Source organism: Ovis canadensis, chromosome X, assembly GCF_042477335.2.
Source record: "Ovis canadensis isolate MfBH-ARS-UI-01 breed Bighorn chromosome X, ARS-UI_OviCan_v2, whole genome shotgun sequence".
Classification (NCBI taxonomy): domain Eukaryota; kingdom Metazoa; phylum Chordata; class Mammalia; order Artiodactyla; family Bovidae; genus Ovis; species Ovis canadensis.
In genome coordinates, this window is record NC_091727.1 from 11,424,278 (window position 1) to 11,431,695 (window position 7,418).

Consider the following 7,418-nt stretch of genomic DNA (forward strand, 5'->3'; position numbering starts at 1 on the left):
CTCTGAACAGTATGTTAGTGTTGTTTTTTGGAAGTTTGGGGAAATATAATATGGGCCTCAGTATGAACTAATGAACTGCCCCTCCTTCTGTTCATTGGCTCCCTCTGAAGTAGGAGCCCCCAGTGGGATATTTTTGTTTTATATAAAAGATTCCCTCTGCAAGGTACCCTGCATGCTAGGTGGATTACCTGACTGCCCTTCTCCTTACTTCTCCTGTGCCCAGACACTTCCTATGTTCCTGAGTAGGATCTCTACCCACACCCTTCATAGTGCTAGTTCTTAAGCATCATGATGGGATTTGGGTCCACCTATCTCTCAAATGACAATGATAATGTAGAGATATGCAATTTAAATTCCCAGTGGTACCTAAAGGAAGTAATGAAAAAGCACTACTGCCCTGGAAAAATTATACTTCTTACTTTCCAAATTCATCCTATCATTTCAATTTGGGGCTGATTTTTCTTGCCTTTAGGGTTTTTCTCTGCCAAGACTTAGCAGCTTCAGTTCATGCCAGGCCAGCCTTCACTTGGTGATGAATGAGCTATGATTCGAGATAGAGTATGTTATACTTTTATCGTTTAGCCTGGAAAAGTATTAGTCCCTAACAGGATTTACTAGTAAGCACTATTGGTTCCTTCTTTTAAAAAGAGCACATTGTTAATTTATTGTTTAGTAAATATTTTTCTTCTGACATTCGAATTTGGCTGTGAATCTGGGGTGAGGCACAGGCACATGGATGTTCACCATGGTGCCTGGTTTCTGACTTTGATGTCAAGAGAACCGTGTGTCTCTGGCTGTGTATAAAGTAGAGCTAATAATAGGTCCTGCCTTGCAGGTGTGTTGGGAAAGGAAGCTGATAAAGCACAGTGTTAGCATGAGTGGAAAAAGACGATGAATATTTTTAATATTGTTGTCCATTTATTTCCATACTTTTCTGAACAACTGAATTGTGAGGGAGAGAGTCAGTGGTTTACACTTCATTGTTTTTCTTTTTTTTCTGTATCTTTCTTCCCTTCCTCGACTTCTCACACCCATGGAGTTTCTATTCCTTGGATTTGTTTACCTACTCCTAAAGTCACTTCTTTCTTACTCTTTGGTCTGGTTTTCAAAATACAGCCTTACCAGAAAGGTTTTAAAATATGTTAGTCTTGGTATTTTCTCATTGGTTTGTGACCTTTTTCTCATTTGCCTTGCATTTCCTCTCCTATATGTCACTGGAATTGAATCTTTTAAAATTATTTTATTTTTTAATTGAAGTATAGTTGATTTACAAAGTCATGTTAGTTTCAGGTCTACAGAAAAGTGATTCCATCATATATATATATATAATCTTTTCCATTATAGGTTATTAGAAGATATTGACTATGGTTCCCTGTGCTATATAGTAGGTTCTTTATTGTGTATCTGTTTTATATATAGTAGTGTGTATCTTTTAATTTCATGGCTGCAGTCACCATCTGCAGTGATTTTGGAGCCCCAAAAAATAAAGTCTGATACTGTTTCCACTGTTTCCCCATCTATTTCCCATGAAGTGATGGGACCGGATGCCATGACCTTCGTTTTCTGAATGTTGAGCTTTAAGTCAACTTTTTCAGTCTCCTCTTTCACTTTCATCAAGAAGCTTTTTCGTTCCTCTTCACTTTCTGCCATAAGGGTGGTGTCATCTGCATATCTGAGGTTATTGATATTTCTCCTGGCAATCTTGATTCCAGCTTGTACTTCTTCCTGCCCAGCGTTTCTCATGATATAGTCTGCATAGAAGTTAAATAAGCAGGGTGACAAGAGCCATGAAATTGAAAGATGCTTACTCCTTGGAAGGAAAGTTATGACCAACCTAGATAGCATATTCAAAAGCAGAGACATTACTTTGCCAACAAAGGTCCATCTAGTCAAGGCTATGATTTTTCCAGTGGTCATGTATGGCTGTGAGAGTTGGACTGTGAAGAAAGCTGAGCACCAAAGAATTGATGCTTTTGAACTGTGGAGTTGGAGAAGACTCTTGAGAGTCCCTTGGACTGCAAGGAGATCCAACCAGTCCATTCTGAAGGAGATCAGCCCTGGGATTTCTTTGGAAGGACTGATGCTAAAGCTGAAATTCCAGTACTTTGGCCACCTCCTGAGAAGAGTTGATTCATTGGAAAAGACTCTGATGCTGGGAGGAATTGGGGGCAGGAGGAGAAGGGGACGACAGAGGATGAGATGGCTGGATGGCATCACTGACTTGATGGATGTGAGTTTGAGTGAACTCCGGGAGTTGGTGATGGACAGGGAGGCCTGGCGTGCTGCGATTCATGGGGTTGCAAAGAGTCAGACATGACTGAGCAACTGAACTGAACTGAGTGTGTATCTGTTAGTCCCAAACTCCTAATTTATACCTCACTTCTCTTTCCCCTTTCTCACTTTTCTATATGTGTGTCTGTTTCTGTTTAGTAGATAAGTTCATTGATGTCATATTCATTTTTATTATTTTCTAAAATATTTGCTGATTTATTTACTTTTGGCTGCACTGGGGTCTTGGTTGCAGCATGTGGGATCTTTTATGTTGCAGTGTGTGGGCTTAGTTGCCCCGTGGCATGTGGGATCTTAGTTCCCTGACCAGGGATTGAACCCACATCCCCTGCACTGGAAGGCAGATTCTTAACCACTGGACCAGCAGGAAAGTCCCTGGTATCATATTTTAGATTCCACATGTAACTGATATCATATGATATTTGTCTTTCTCTGCCTGACTTACTTCACTTAGTTTGAGGATCTCTAGTTCCATCCATGTTGCTGCAAATGGCATTATTCCATTCTTTTAGGAGGAGAGGGAGCGTCATTCTAAGGATGCCATCCCTTAGAAAGCCCTGTGTTCCTTTCTCTACCTTGTGACTTTAATTATAACTTCTTTTCTCCTGTGTTCAAACTTTCTAGCTCCTGGCTATATCACCAGGGTCATTTCGCATCTCAAATTGCCGGTTTGGGTTAAAAAACAAATAAAAATTCCTTTATACTCCCTATCCTTCTATTACCCTTCATTCCTTTGTGAGTAGTTCCCTTAGGAGGTTTTAATTGTCAAATCCAAAGGCCAGTTTTTGATCTTTATCTTCCTTGAACTACTTTGTAACATTTCTTGATATCCCCTTTACTTTTCAAATCTTTCTCTCTTTGATTTCTAGTTCTTTGCTTTATTTTAATTTTCCTTATATTTCTTTGATTCTTCTTATCATTCTTTGCTGGCTGTTCCATTCCCATCAAACATTATGATTCCCCGAGAATTGTTCTTGGCTCCCTTTAGGGCCTCACAGTACATTCTATCCCAGGAGGATCTTAAATCCTCCTGGCTTCAAATGTCATTTATATGCTAATTACTCTTAAATCTTGGCACTGGCTTCTCCCCCCAGTCTCCAGATCTTTACTCCAGATATAGGGTATCCTATAGCAATTTCAACTTTACAATTGCCAACTTTTATTATTGATCTTTTCTCCCTAAACACTTCTGCTTCTTTCGGTGGTAGCAAAGTTCGCTCAGTTTGCTCAGTAGAAATCACAATCATTCTCATTGCCAAGTCCCACCCTCCCTGCCTCAGCAGTGAGTCACTTGTTACTTCTACCTTGGACTTGTGTCTCCCTTCCTCCTGTGGCAATCACTACCTTGGTCTCATTTCCATCTACTCTACAAGGGTTGTTGCTTCCTACTTAGTGTTAACACCAGCAGCATCTTCCCAGTGCAGTTCATTGCCACATTATTATGAGAGGAACTTTCCCAAACAACAACATTTGTTATTTTCAATTCTGCCTTTAAAACCTTCTTTTGCTCCTTGTTGCCTAGCGAATAAAAATTCATAGATCTGTGCATGGCAAAAAGCATCCTGCTTTCCAGACAGTGACTGCCAGGAACACACCTAGAATTAAACAAGTTGGTTTACAGCCTATTGCAATGAGGGAGAGTGTAAACCATGGGGAACCATGGGTGTCTCGGTGAAAGAGCATTAGAAGGACTTAGAGGATTTGAGCTAGTGTTAGGTGATTTGGGGAGTGTTCAAGATGCAGGACTTCGCTGCGGTTGAGATGCTTTAGAAGTTGAGGCAATTCTGTGAGTACACAGAGGGTTAACACATTGGATCTCTGAATCTTATCTGCGAGGAGGAAGAATAAAGTAAGGCTAAAATTATTTAGTAAAGAAACAGCAGTCACTTATATTAGCCAAGCTAGAGTGATGACGTTTGGCCATTTTTATGATTTGGACAGTACTCTGGTTTCATCTGAGTTCAGACGTATTTATAGTGTCTTGTGTTTGTCTTGAACCACAACACACTGTGTGTCTGTGGTCACAGAGTGGCTTTGTCTGATGCTGATGTTCTGTGAAGTTGTCCGTGGTCAACAGGAGAATACCAAGGCCCAGTGGTGAATATCCACCAACTCCTAGATGCTGGAGCTACTTTTCACTTACTACTTTTTGCCCTCTGGTTCCAATGGGTCCCTGTAGCCTTCTCTTCTACCCTTGACACATTCTTGCCCGCTTCTACTATTTTTCCTGCTTTGCAGCCTACTAATGCTGAAAGTCGCATAGGTTTCTTAACCAGGCCATGCCATTTCTTGCTTTTCTGCTTTTGGCTTTTTTTGAAAACAGACTCTCATGATCACTCCTGTATTTCTGGTGGGAAAACACAAAATCAAGTGTCTTATTCTTAGCAGAGTTACATTATGGTACTTTCTTGCACTGTAGTAAATTTGTTTCCTTCACCATATTATTCCTTTCCCAATGAATAACTTGCCAGCTTTGTACAACTTTGAGCCACTTATGTATCCTTTAACCTACTCAGTTTGTTTATTTGTAAATTAGGTAGTACCAACCCAGAAGTGTTGTTTTGAGGCTTAATATGTGCAAAATGCTTAGACCATTTCCCTAGGCCATAACAAATAACAAAGTAAATAACAAATAAGTATTATCTATTATCATTATTATTGTTGGTGGCATTGGTCAATGTTGTCAATTTTATTATTGTTTTAGCAATATTTTCACAATGAATTCAAGGCCTGACCCATAAAATGGTGGTAGAAGAAATGTTTTGTATTTGTATATTTCTTTCTGCTATAAAGTACTTGTGTGGTTATTATTTGACTTAACTTTAGGACAATATCAGGTAATTCTTTTCATCCTCAGTTTGAAATTGAAGAAACAAGTGTGCAGTCATTAGCTGGTATGCCAATGATCACACTCAAAAAAGTTGAGGTATGATACTTCAAGGACTTCCCAGGAGGCACAGTGATAAAGAATCTGCCTGCCAATGCAGGAGACGTGGGTTTGACCCTGAGTCAGGAAGATCCCATGAAAAGGAAATGGGAACCTACTGCAGTATTCTTGCCTGCAGAAGCCCATGGACTGAGGAACTGGAGGGCTACAGTCTATGGGGTTGCAAAAGAGTTGGAAAACAACTGAGCATGCACGCATGATATTTGAACCAGGGTCTGCTCATATCTGATTCAGTGTTTCTCAAAAACTAGATGCCAGTTTAAATGACAACTTTTCCATGTGCATTGTTGTATTCAAACCATACTTCCCAGGTTGTGTAATCTCTTATCTCTAATTGCAAACTCTGAGCCAAAAGATGAATCTCTTCAAGAAATCCAGTCCATGTATAAAGCATTTTGGTATATGGGAGCATACACACAGGTACACCTTCTTACATGAAACATGAAATAGAGATTTTTTTAATGAAAGTTTAATAGTAACTGTGACTGTTCTCTCTGTCACCTAACAGGTTGTTCACACTTAGTGACTGTGGTCTGTTGTTATGAAAATTTCAACTCTATCTTTGGCTGATTCAAGTATGTCCTTCCACAAGTTTGCAGCTAGAAGGCTAATGCTAGCAGCTTTCAATAATAAGAATATAGCGATGTGGAATGCAGGATTGGAGAAAAGGATACTAAGAATTATGTAGCAGAAGTAGATCAGATCTGGCAAAGAAATTTAGTATTTCAGATGAGTCCATTTGCCTGATTGCAATTGGTATGCACTGTAAATCATTGCCTAGAAGAAGGGCAACAATTTGAAATCCAATAGCAGAGAATAAATATGTAAATTGTACCATTCTTTGAAATAGCAAGAAACTATTATACCTTAATTCACTTGTGCTGTCACTCTCCATTTTAATACAGAAACACTGGATTCGTTCTACCTTTAATTTGTTCATTGCTTTTCCTAAATTTTCCTTGTTGTACTGAGTGGCTACTGTTATAAAACAAGAAAGACTAATAAATTAGGATTGACTGCCTTGTATTGCATGAGCCAATGCCACAGACTTGGGAATTAAAATTTGGTCATTTTGCTTGAATTTAGTGCAAGTCAACTGTTGTGATTTTTAAGTATTTTTGGTTTTAGGATTCATGTGGCAATGCTTTAAAAAATCTTATGTAACATTTTAGTATTAATTTCTACTTTGGTCCTTCAGTTGCATGCTATTGTATTACTTAATGTGGGAATCATTTTACAAACCTAGTTTTTTTCTTTATACCTTGATGAAAAATTTTATATATTTATCAATAAATTTCATTTTCATTAAAGGTCATCTTTGACTAAGAATAGTAGAGAGGCCTCTAGAGCAATGCAGTATGCTTAGAGAAAGATTAGATCCAGTAGTCAGGGAGTAATTATTGGGGACTCACTAATCTAAGGTGGCGATTAGGTACTGAAACAGAACATAGTCCTCTGAACTCTAGAAGTTTCCACCCTGTATCAGTGTTTTGTAAACCCCTTTCTTCTGTTTCTTCTCTTCATGTCCTAGAATCTGTTATTTTAAGAAGGTGTTACTAAACCGTTCTGTTGCAAATAGGTGTGGTGGAGTTGAAGAAAGCCACTGGTTTACCAGATGGCCCTGAAAAGTCCCCAGAACTCTGATGTTCCTTAGAATAAGGTGATGAAATAAGATGCTGTTTTGAAAAGATAATAGCATTTCATGGCAGCAAAAGTTGCACAGCAACTTGCATCACATGGATATGAAGCTCAACAGGAGTTAGACAATGAACCATGAGATCTAAGTAATTAAGTTTGTTCATTACAGAAAGTATTTGAAACATTATATGAATATCAGTATCCAAGACTTGGAAGCAACCTAAATGTCCATGGACAGATGAATGGATAAAGAAGATGTGGTACATATATGCAATGGAATAGTACTCAGCCATAAAAAGAACAAAATAATGTCATTTACAGCAACATGGATGGACCTAGAGATTATCATACTAAGTGAAGTAAGTCAGACAGAAAGACAAATATATGATATCACTTATATGTGGACTTTAAAATACCATACAAATGAACTTATTTATCAAACAGAAACAGGCCTACAGACTTTGTCAACTTATGGTTACCAAAGGAAGGTAGAAAGGGAGATTAATTAGGAGATACGGATGAAAATATGCACACTATGTATGTC